The sequence below is a fragment of the Benincasa hispida genome, chromosome 4, assembly GCF_027475165.1.
Source record: "Benincasa hispida cultivar pf3 chromosome 4, pf3_genome.v1.1, whole genome shotgun sequence".
In the NCBI taxonomy this organism is placed as follows: Eukaryota; Viridiplantae; Streptophyta; class Magnoliopsida; order Cucurbitales; family Cucurbitaceae; genus Benincasa; species Benincasa hispida.
Window position 1 is genome coordinate 9,705,282 of NC_143481.1, and position 13,478 is coordinate 9,718,759.

General features: G+C 33.3%; 1 pseudogene; it reads left to right on the forward strand.

The window, feature by feature from the left end:
• The first annotated feature begins 8,204 nt into the window (after nucleotides 1–8,204).
• On the forward strand, nucleotides 8,205–9,071 carry LOC150036461 (putative carbohydrate esterase At4g34215 pseudogene; annotated as a pseudogene).
• The last annotated feature ends 4,407 nt before the right edge of the window (nucleotides 9,072–13,478 follow it).

The following is a 13,478-nucleotide window of genomic DNA, read 5'->3' on the forward strand; positions in this document are numbered from 1 at the left end:
TAGGTCTTGTAAATAGTTCCTCATGCTATCGCTTTATGCTCCAACTAGTAATTCTTCTTCCTTTTAGGCACGTTATATGAAGAACCAAAACACCATACATTACTCGATCCACCAACTTCGATACCATGAAAGTGATCATGACCTATTAATCCTTTCAAAATTTTTCTTGGAACATTTTGACTTTAATATCTAGTAATTCTTAATAGAATTTATAGTCTCTTCTTCACCTCTTTTTTTTTATTTTATAAAGAAACTTTAATATCATAACTAAGAACGTGTGCCTTGTGATAAAGTTCCTTGTAGCACCACTAGTTTCATTCTCATAATGCAAAACTTAATATTATTCCTCAGTGAATTTCCAATTCACCTACCTTATTCCATAGCTTAACCAAATACATCCATTTCTTTCTTTCATGTCATAAGTTCATAACACTTCATAGTTCTATCAGGTTTCAATATCCCTGAACAGAAATATATGTCCGTTTCTAACAGTCCTTCTATGAATTAAACTAATGCCAAATGGCCTTATTATGATCCTTCTTTCTTTTCATAACACCAAAACAAAATAGTCATCTCATACTAACTCCTTTCAGGTCGTTAAACTAGTAATAACAATCAGTCAATACATAAACTTAGACATGAAGGATTTTAAACACATTTTCCATAAAACATTTAATGAAAGAACATACCTAGAAAGGACAAAGGATCCGTGAATAGCCATAAGGGACATAAAACCAAGACTTACATCGTAAATCAGTTTGATAACTGGTAGAAATGCCAGTTATTATAAGCCTTTTATTTAGAATTATGAGGGCTAACAAGTAGAAAATGCAGTGATAATACTCAGAATTTGTGAAAATTTGAGTTTTGTGTCGATTAGCACCTTAATCCTCATTGACCCGAATATTATGTGTTACTCCATGCCAAAGTGTCTATTTTTGTAGCTATCGCAGGAATCAAACGCATGCGCTGGAAATAAGAAATCATAATCAAATGCATGCGCTAAAGCCAGGCAAATGCAAAGACAAACGCATGCACTAAAAGCTGATCACATACGTCCATCGCATGGAAGTTATGGTAATCAAGCGAATGCGGTAATCATTTGGAGATTGCGTCAACAGAGTGACAACCTTAAATAGAAGGGTGATCGCAAGATAGGTAGAATGCATTGATACTTCAGTTGAATCAAGCTCGAACGCATACTTTGGAAGTATCAACAAGATAAGATGATGTGATATTGCCCATACCGCGACAAAGGCAACAGTGAGACATAACACAATCATGATAGCTGTCGGCATTTAAACTCTATAAATAGCCCCTTGGACCTTCATTTCAAGGCATTCGAACTTCTGACTCAAGGTAGAGGTTTGTGATCACATATGAGAGCATGAGCGAGATTTTCAGTGAGAATTCTTCATCGCCAAAAACCAGACCGAGTGACGACCAGAGCTTTCGCTGGAGATAGAGCTCGAGAGAGACATCTCCACCATTCATCCATGGCACCACTAGCAGCCTTGACGCAGAGTCTTTCATTTCTCCTATAACCTCTGTACTGTATTACATTTTAGCTTAAGATATTAAGACATTTTGTAATCAATGCATATCTTGATTCCTTCAATGCCATTTTCTTCATCATCTTTATCTTTATCATCGTTTATTTATCAAAGGCGATCGCATCCTTAATCGTGTAGCCTAGAGATAGGATGTATGTAGCAACCCACCGAGAGGTGTGCGTTGTGCGAGTATAGTGAGTTAATCCTCTTTGCTTAGTGAAAGGCTATAGCAACACTTGTCAATGGGTTGTTGCAATGCTTGTCTATAAGTTAATTAGCCGCATCTAACTGTCTGAGAAGGTAAAAGATGGAACGCACTAAAGCAAAGTATGCATTATTCCTAGAGATAGGCACAATCTTATGCTCGATGTAACCATGCACTATAGAGATATAGTCATGTGGCTGACCACCGAGAGGTGTGCGATACGTTAGTGTGACGAGTTGGGATTACTCGAGCAATTTAAGATAATAAATATTACTATGCGTTAACAGTCGTTGTGTATCTACCAATTCTCATTGCAAGTCTTCTATTGCTCAATCTGTTTCGTTAGGAGTAGGAGTAGCATGTAGCCCATGAAACTTCGTGTTTTTATTTTATTCATCGCCTCAAATGCATTGCTTCACAAGCATTATTGAGCGACGAGTCCCTGTGTTCGACCTCAGATTACCCGAGAAACTTGCGTTCTCGTTATACTTGGCGCGAATGTAAGAAAACTTGTGATAGGAATGCATGGTCATTGCATACTAGATTAACGCATACTCTTCATTCCAACGCATGGGTATAAATGCATAGCTTAAGACATAAAACACACAACAAATAATGCGTTCACACTCCATAATATTTCCTCTGAACATAGTCCACAGAACCTAAAACTTATTCTCTGATACCAACTGTAACGACCCGAGTTTAGGAGGGGTACATGAATGAATCGATACCACATCTGAATGAGAGGGATCCCGAGGACATAAAAGTATGGTTAAGAAAAGCTTAATAGAATTGAAAGTTACTACCTATACCAATAAGGTGCACCTTCCTTTTAGGTGGCTCAATCATAGGAACTCCATAGCTAAGCGTGCTTAGCTTTGAGCAATCCTATGTTGGGTGACCTCCTGGGAATTTTTCTAGGATGCATGTGAGTAAGGACAAAGAATGCTGAAAGGACCCGTGTTGGTTTGTTGAGACATCTTTCACTTCTAAAAAGAGCATTTAAGACAAGGGAGGATGACATAACCAGGTCGCAGGGGATGCAAGGGAATGCCGAGGCCATTAGAGGCCGAATCTGGATTTCAAATCCTGGTCCAAATCCTGGGCCTGGGGTGTTACAGATGGTATCAGAGCAGAACCTCTCCCAATAAGATGTGGTTCGGGGACGAACCAAGCGGAAGCTGGTGGGCATGTAACGACTCGAGTTTAGAAGGGTTACATGAATTAACCGATATCACATCCGATGGCTTAATCATAAGAACTCCAAAGTTAAGCATGCTTAAGTTTGAGCAATCCTATGTTGGGTGATCTCCTGGGAATTTTCCTAAGATGCATGTTAGTGAGGACAAAGCATGCTGAAAGGACCCATGTTGGTTTATGGGGACAACTTTCACTTTTCAAAAAGAATTCAAGGCAAGGGAGGATGACATAACAGGTCACAGGGGATGCAGAGGAATGCCAAGGTTATCAGGGGCCGAATCTTGGGCTTGGGGCGTTACAATTATGAAGGAGAAAAGGACATCCCAATCATTCTTGGGTGTCCCTTTTTGTCCACTGGAAAAGTTTTGATTCATGTACACCAAGGCGACGCTATGAATTATCTGAAGACGAAAGCCAGGAAAATATGGACTCAAAACACGAGGTCCATGCATTGAGTGATAGTACAAAGAAGTTCGAACCACTTTGTCTAAAAGAGCGACAATCAAAGCCAATGCCATCTTCTCTTGAGGAGCCACCAAAACTTGAGCTTAAACCTCGCCCTATCATCTAAAATATGTTTTTCTTTGAATTAATGACACTTTACCTATTATCATCTCATCTAGACTCGCTCATGCTAACAAAAAAACTTTTGTTGCAGGTATTAAGAAGCATACACAAGCCATAGGCTGGACGCTTGCTGAAATCTGTGGAATCAGTCTTCCTACTATATGCATAAGATAAGATTGGAGGAAGAAAAGACCAGATCTTTTGAGCCCCAAATCAGGCTCAACCCTATCGTGAAAGAAGTGGTGAAGAAAGAGATTATTAGATGGCTCGACACCGGGGTACTTTACCTCATCTCTAACAGTAACTGAGTAAGCTCAGTGCAAAGTGTGCCAAAGAAAGAAGGTGCCACTATAGTCTTCAACAGCAACAAAAAGTTTTCCATCCGAGATAGTCACTGGGTGGCGCTTTTGCATGGACTATAGAAAGCTGAATGCAGTAACGAAGAAAGACCACTTTGCACTTTCTTTCATTGATCAAATGTCAGATAGACTTGCTGGAAAATAGTTATATTGTTTCCTAAACAACTATTCTAGTTACAATCAATTGTCATCGTTCCAAAAGATCAAGATAAAAAAACTACTATTTTCCCCTTTCGAACATTTGCATTTCGATGCATGCCATTTGGGCTATGCAATGTGCCGGGGATGTCCAAGAGGTGCATGATGGATATTTTCTCTAATTTTCTTAAACAATCTATTGATGTTTTTATGGATGATTTCTCTATTTTAGGGGATTCTTATTTTGTTTGCCTTAATAATTTGGAAGTTGTCCTCACCCGATGCAAGGAGACCAATTTAGTGTTCAATTGGGAGAAATGTCACTTCATGTGACCGAAGGAATAGTTCTTGGTCACAAAGTTTCCAAGGCAGGTTTGGAGGTTGAAAACACTAAGGTAGATGTGATTGCAAAATTACTAGCCTCTACAAATGTCAAGGCGTTCAAAAGCTTCTTAGGGCATGCAGGCTTTTATAGGAGATTCATTAGAGAATTTTCTCAAATTGCGCAACCTCTTAGCACTTTGCTCAAACAAAACATGCCCTACGATTTTGACACTAACTACTGCACTCTTCGCACTACAGATATATTTTAATGTCCATTAGATATAACTAGTCAACAGTGCAATGACCCTTCACAAATTGCTCGTAAGTACAACTGAGTTAAAATTACCATTTTGCCCCTATAGTTACATCTAACTCCTTAAGTACCACTGATTCTTCTAATGAACAGTAAGTCATTGTCGAACTATGACCAAACCTCTCTCGGGCTAAGAGAGGGTGTGGCGCCACATTCTTCAAGCCTCGGAATTTATCTACTTACCCAAACGTTAGGGAATGAGTGAATTTCATCCTATGTAGTTGTGTTCTCAGCTTCTCTCACTCATACAAATCAAAGGACCACGTTCATAGATTGGAGTTCACGACTCACTCAAGATTCAAGTCATCTAAACTATGGTCATCCTGGTGAAATGTAAATTCTAATAGGTAATATATAATGAGACTAGTCATTTCGTGATCCAGTCTTATACAAACTTCTTTATGTAAAACAACCCCGCTCACATGTCTCTACATGAATGATTAGGATCATATCATTTGTATTACTTTACAACAATTATAACATCTATAAAATGGACCATATTCGTAGTGTCACCAAGATAAGGTACCCAGCCTTATCCATCTACTATAGACCTTAAACACGATCCATTTGTATGTCTCTACATACATATTTAAGCTACAGAAGATAACCTTAAATATTAGTTTATTGGTTTGTGGGTTAATGCTACTAAATGTCAAATAAAACATCTAACATTTTATTAAATAAATAAATTATTTGTACATTATAATTATAAACTAAAAGACCCACGAGATTTAGGCCATAAACCCTAACAACTGAAGGTTTTAATAAAGATCATGGTCATTTTAATACCACCACGAAAATTATTTTGGGTAAATGATTGGCTGATACCTACCTCTTCCACTATGGTTATTTACTTTAATTATATTATTTATCATTTCTAATCTCTATTAACTTTCGTATCTATCTCAATAAAATCACCATTACACCTAATCTCTTTCTTTAAATCTCAAATTAATTAATTGTTTTCTTTTAATGTCTTCATTTAAATTTCATTTATATATATATATATATATCCCAAGTACTTTAGCTCTTCCAAATTTCATGATCCCTAAATTAAACTCAATTACTATTTGATTCATTTATGAACATTCCTCTCTGAAAATGTACAAGTCTAACCCATAAATAACCTTATAATTTGGAAAAGTAAAGAAATTATTTAAAGTCAAAACACAAATAGTAAACTAACCTTACTAGAATAGTATTTTAAAAGAAGCTAGATACAAACAATCGATCCAATTAATAATGTTTTTGTGGCCTTTCAACATAGACTTTAGATGTGTAAATATGTATTAAAACTAAATTTCAAAAAAGTGTTGCGATATAAAAAGTGATAGTGTACTATTAGGACTTCAAGCTAGTGAATGTTTTAATTTGTTAATCAAATATATTATAACAACTCTTGAATTTTCTCTTATAAAACTCTTTTAAATATAGTTTGTTAGTCTTTCTATGCATGACATTCTTTTCTTGTTTTAAAACCATACATGAGGTTGTTTTTATCATCGCAAAATATATGAAATCTCTTTAACAATCTTTATTCTCATTTTGGTATCAAAACTCAAATTTAAAAATTATAGTAAGATGTTTCATAATTAATGAGCAATTAAACATTTTAATTGATGAAACTGAAAGTCAAAATTGATAGAATAAATATACTAAGGGTAATCTGGCCACCAAAGTTTGATTCTTATTTGAGACAGGTTTATTTCCTTTTTTAATTTTAGCCAATTTTTGTCACTTAAAGTTTCTTATATATATATATTTCCACATATATGTTCATGTTTATATACAAATATTTTTTAAATTTTGGACTCATTTGGTGATTATTTATTTTTAATTTTTGAAAATTAAAACAAATTATAACACCAGTTTTACATATAATTTTTTTAGCTTTTTTATTTACTTTACCATTATTTTTAGATCATATTAAAGTCAGTCCAAATTTAATTTTTAGTGTTTAAAATTATGATTAGTAAGTATCTGAATTTTTAATTTTAATTTTAATAAGTCCCTTAAAAATGTTTAATAGATTTATAAAATTAAATTTAGTGATAAAAATCTCATAAAATATTTGAAATGCTTAAAAAGTAATAGTTATTAGATAAAAAAATTTGTTTCTAATTGAACCTCACAATTTCAATTTTTTAAAGTTCAAGAACTATATATTACACAAATGTAGATGTTAGTAAGCTAAAATTTTTGCCCCTAATATGTAATTTTTTATCTACCAATCTCCATATGTTAGTTAGTTATGATCGTTTGACGATATTATATTAGTACACCTAAAATTATGTTTAGTTGAAGTTGTGCCCTTGTATAATATCCTAGCTTTGCCACCTATACAAAGAACACTTTCCTAAATCTTAATAACAATTTATGTTGTTTTGTACTTATACACTTTTGCTTTTATCTGGATGAAACAACAACTTGCCAAATTTATAAATGATTGAAGATTTCAATTATTTAACTTTTTCTTTCTTCTTTTACATTACACATGGTTACGTTTTAGTAAAGTTTGTTAGCATGGTAAAGTTCGACATTTAGTAGCTTTCCCCAAGTTAGCTTTCATACAAATAATTATTTAGTCTATAAACTTTAGTTTATAATGATGTTGTCCTTGTACTATCCAACTTGAAACAATTGAGCTCCTATATAATAATTTAGTCATTAAACTTGAATATGTAATAATTTATTTTCTATAATTTTAAATTTGTAATAATGCATAGTCTTCACTATGATGGATCTCATCAAAATTATGTGTCAATCTTTATTACGTAATAACTTAATCTTTATATAATTTATAAATAAATTTTGATCGATAATTAAATTATCATATGAAGGAAATATTATTAAATAATATTTTTGACGAGTGAGAATGAATCATTACTTAATAAAGTTTAGGGATGTTATTTTGTAACAATTTTAAAATTATATGACTAAAATGTAGTCACAAATTCAATTGCCTATGTTTAATAATTTTTTTTTAAAAAAAAGAAAAGAGTAAATCCAATTTAGTAGAACAAACACGTGCATATTATTGGGAAATCAATAAGAAATTATATACTTCATGAACTAAATTTTCATATTTTTTTCTTAGAAAGAAATGTCTTCTATTTAAGAGAATGGAAGATAAGATTAAAACGGTATGTAATAAAATGGAAACAAAAACGAACTCGCTAAAGTTTTCTTTACATATACCTTCACAAATAGACGGTTAACAAATTTATTTTGTAGTGGTAAAAAATAATTAAAGGCGACAAACCCTCACAATCCACAAATATTCACCAATAGAAATGAACTTTCAAAACTAAATTTACTAAATTCAGAATTAAATTTGAGTATAAAAGTTGAGGGCCACTAACATAGAAAGGCAGAGGTAAGGATTAGCCAACAAAACAAAAGGAAGAAGGAGCAAAATTTCAATAGGAAAGTAGTTGTGTCTGTGCAAATAGACACAGAAGAAAAGTTACAACCTTTTTTAGACAAGTGTACACCTATTTTACACTTTTCTTCTGTGTCTACTTGCACAGATGCAAAAGACCAAAATGGTTTTATTAAAGTTATCAATCTTGCTATGTACAATGCTATTCGGTTCTTCCCTTTCGAGGGCTGCTTCTCCTAACAACATATTCATCTTAGCTGGTCAGAGCAATATGGCTGGGCGAGGTGGGGTTGAGAATAATCAAGTGGGAGAGCTTGAGTGGGACGGGTTAATTCCACCAGAATGTCAATCTGACCCATCCATCCTATGATTGAACCCTGCACTCCAATGGGAGATGGCACGAGAGCCTCTACATGAGGGAATCGACATCAACAAAACGGTTGGAATTGGTCCAGGAATGCCATTTGCTCACCAGTTGTTAGCAAAAGTAGGGCCAAGAGCAGGCACAGTGGGTTTAGTTCCTTGTGCTAAAGGTGGCACCATAATTGAACAATGGATTAAAAATCCCAGCAATCCTGATGCAACATTTTACAAAAATTTCATTGAACGAATTGAAGCATCAGATAAAGAAGGTGGGGTTGTGCGTGCTCTTTTCTGGTTTCAAGGGGAGAGTGATGCAGCTATGAGTGACACTGCCAATAGATATAAAGACAACCTAAAGAATTTCTTTACCGACATCCGCAATGATATAAAGCCTAGATTTTTACCCATCATTATTGTTAAAATAGCCCTGTATGACTTTATGATGAAGCATGATACTCATGATTTGTCGGTAGTGAGAGCAGCACAAGATGCAGTCAGTCAAGAGCTACCAGATGTGGTGACCATCGATGCTTTGAAATTACCTATAAACGTTGACACACATGAAGGTTTTAACCAAGATCATGGTCATTTTAATACTACAACGCAAATTACTTTGGGTAAATGGTTGGCTGATACCTACCTCTCCCACTATGGTCATTTACTCTAGTTATATAATTTATCATTTTCTAATATCTATTAAATTGCTTATCTATCCCAATAAAACATCATTCACCTCTCTCTTTCTTTAAATCCCTTCTCTATTCAATCTCAATTTAATAAATACACATCTCATTTTATTATTATTTTTTATAATTCCTCATTTAAATAATCAATAATTAAAAAAAAATGTTGTAAAATAGTATAGCTTAAATGTGAGTAGAATTAAATATATCTATTCCACGTGTTTTACCCGCTTCTTTCAACATAACATATTCAAGTTTCATCCATCTCGATTTAAATTAAACTAATAATAATATTAAAATTAAAAATAATATTGAGTGTTTTTAATTTGAGTATAAATTTATGAAATAAAACTTGGAAATTATAACATGATTTCTTGTATATATTTGGTATATTTTAAGAACAAGATTATAAAAAAAAGACTAAAGATAACAAAATATTAATTCTTCTAATAGTGCCTTGGATCTATGATATTGTTACACGTGTTCCGTTGTAAACTTTTTAATAATTATTTTTGTTGAACATTGATATAATATGGTCAAGTTTGACAAGAAGAGGTCTCCCTATATTAATTATATTGGTCCTATATTGTTCACTATCCTTAATTTCAAGAAAGAATATTACAAATCATCACCACAAGAAGTCAGAATCAATATGTGAATTCCTGAAATTTTTTTAAATAAGATCACGATATACCTATTATAAGCCAAATAAATGTTCTTAAATCGTTCTTTCAACCTTGTTTCTCACTTTCCGTACACATACCTACAAGTGCAAGGAGAAGAAAATTAATGTAAACAGAAATCATGATTCAAAAGAAATGGCTTATAAATTTCAAAGTAAATTAGCATTCGAATCTCAAAAAAAAAAAAAAAAAAAAAAAAAAAAAAAATTGGCATTTGGGCATATGAGATAATAAGAATACAGTTTGAAGTAGTAAGCTTAGATGATTCTAACAGATAATTTTGAACTTATAATTCATAGATGAAGATATTGCCATGATGAGATGTCATAAATGAAAATTATAAACGAATAAATATATGCCATAAATGGAAATTATAAATGCAGAAATACATGAAAACATAACATGTCTCTTACCTACTCATTCATTACTAGAGGTAAAACTCAACGATATAAATAAGTTACCTACTCATTCATTTTTATACCTTTAGGAACCTACCAAGCAAGCAAAAAGATTAAGTGGGGAAATAGACAAATTAAGAGAAAAAAGGATAGAAAATAAGACAATGAGTACGAGAATGAAAATTACCATAGCTACTTCACATTTCAACATTGTTGGAATACCTTCTAGCAATCCCAATATCATTTTGCTTTTGCCTAAAATATGTCTGGTTGGAAAATCCTTCCCTAATATGTAAAAAGATGACATTAGCAACTACACAAATGAAACAAACTATAAATTTTTCATTCAATGGCTTCTTCATTCATTAGAGCCAATGATAACAGAAGAAGTTCATGAATTCAATAAAAATTAGAGATGGCTGACATTTTTATCCGGTTGCAAAGAACATTAGAATGTATAACAATGAATATAGTTGTCCAGACGCTAAGTAGGTTTCATTAGTTCTACGTAACCCAAAACAAACAATATTTATAAATCTTAAACAACAACCTAGCTAACTCGTGGTTAAAGTGGAAGTAAGAGGTCGACCCACAGAGAAATGTTATTTAATTTTTTCTTTAACCAAGCTTAACTATGGAAGCTATAAAACAAGGGTTTTTGATTAAAACAAGAAACATACTAAAAATAAGAAGATAATGGATAGTTGTAAGTAAGTTTAGAACAATCTTGCTTCTAATCCAAGTTAGATATTCATTACAATTCTTATCATCGAATTCTACAAATTTAATTCACAATCGGATTAAGCATGCAACTACTTACTTAATCTATATTAAATTAGTCTCTACAAAGGCAGACAACTAGAATAACCTAGTCAAGAAAGCGTCCTAATCAACGATTAAGTTAGGATAGCGCTAACCCTAATCTATCTACATGCTTATACCTCTATTGGGTTCCTTAGCGGTCATGTAGAAGAGAAAACACGTGCATTAAGTTCAAGGATTCAATTGCATCGATTAATTGTTAATCTATCTACATGCTTCTACTTCTCCAAATCTAGTAATTAGTGCGTCCTAGGTTAGTCAGCCATTCAATACACAATTACTATTGCCTTTTGGATATCATGGCTAGACATTCTATCGAACACATTAAAAACAGCGTATTTAATCATGAGTGAATGTGTCAAAACCAAGCATCTAGGCTAAACATGCTCCAGATACAGACCATTCTGTTGGGATTGGTGTCCTAAATCTCCTTGTAATCTTGTAGTTTGTAAACTTTTTATAAACATATTGTTGTTAATAAATAAGTGTTATTTTATAAACATATAATTAATCCAATAAACTAAGATGCTAGGTTATCTTATATAATTATCCTAGGTTATCTTATATAATTTAAATAAGTATGTAGGGACATTGATAACTTGTAGAAATACAAGTTATGGTCTCTCGAAAGTTGGAACAATCAGGATTCTTAATGATAAAATCTCATCTATCTTAAAGGAAAACGCATGGAATCCTTCAAACATTACTAACGTTTACAAAAACATTCTTTTTAATAAAACTGTGTCGCATCCCATTGCAGGATTTCAATAAATCTCATAAGTGTTATAGGCTCTACTAATGCAAAGCATGCGTTTGAAGGATTCTAACGCATAGCAGATACATTGGTCTTTCAAACATTACTAACCTTTACAAAAATATTCTTTTTGATAAAACTATGTGATTAACACATCCCCTCGCAGGATTTCAATAAATCTCATAAGTGTTGTAGGCTCTACTAATTCAAAGGCATACGTTTGAAGGATTCTAACGCATAGCAGATACATTGGTTCGAGTTGTTCTTGTCAAATCACCACTTGCAAGTATGGGTATCTGAATGTTGGCGTCTAAAAAGCAACTGAAATGGCAAGTAGCTGACCAGGGCATGGAAATTAATGCTGCCATATCATAAGTTGTTGACGGAAAACGCCTATAAATAAAAAACTTGCAACGAGAAAAAGCAGCATAACATAGAAAGTAACTTAGAGCTTAGATATATTAGTTATGCTGCTGCAAGAAGATCACAGGAGGAAAAAAACCATCACCATTGTTGATCAAGGAGAATTGAAGAGAACCAAGCTCGAGAGAGAACTTTTCTTCATTTCTTTAACAAGTTGGTTGTACACACATTAAGATCAAGCGCAAGAGGACAAGAAATTGAACTCTTTGACTTGACTCTTTTCTTTTTACTTTATTTCCATTCATCATTCCATGTGATTAAATGTGTTGTTGTAAAGACAATTTTGATCTTTATAAAATCGTGCATTTGATCCATTCACATTTGCCTCTGCGTACAATTTATCACATTAAATGCGTTTGTGACTTTATGCATGCTAAAATTCTAAAATCTTTAATCATTTTGATCATTTGGTTGAAGTTATCTTAGCTAAACCATTCGAGAGAATAGAATAGCTAGAAATGCATCAAATCAGATGAAATCAATGTTTTCTGTATCCAATGCGTGCACTTTAGAGATAGGAACATGTGGCATTTGCATTGAGAAATGTTGAATGATTAGATAGATAGAAACCCAATGCATTGACATACATTGATTGTAAACATGCATCCTTTATCTTCATTCTTACCCACACTCTTTCTTGTCCATCTTACTTGGATCAACAAATTCATTTATCACTTAGCATCATTCCTTCATTGAACCCTATATTTCACTTGAACTCTTGTTTCTGCTTGTACGCATGCATTTAAAATAGTGTAGATAACTTTTCCAGCATTTATTTAGAACCTTCCTACATCAATGCAATGCAAGGCTTGCGTTAGTCTAACCTAAATCCCTGTGTTCGACCCTGGACTTACTAGGAACCTGAATTAGATTTATACATGGATTTAGTTTAGGTAAATCTTGTCCGCATAAATGAGAGAGTGTAATGCATCACCCATTCTTCTCACCTAGAGAAGTCATTTACCATTCATCTTCATTTATAACAATTTTATCTTCCATTTCCACTTATAATACACTCCTAGCACACATCACGAAACCACGAACAAGTTTTTGGTGCCATTGCCGGGGATTTGGCAACAAAGCTAACCAGAATTTTTGCTTGTATATTTTGTAGAAAAACTTGCAGCTGAGGGAGTATTACAAGCTAAGCCTAAGCTTGTAAACATTTTATGAGTAGGGAAAACACTCTTGAGCTCCTATATGACCCCAAAGTTGAAAGGATCGTTAGACGAAGAAACCGATCGAATCGTCGTCGAAGGTTAAGGCAACAACTAAGACAGCAACAACAAAGACAACAACAAATGGTGGATG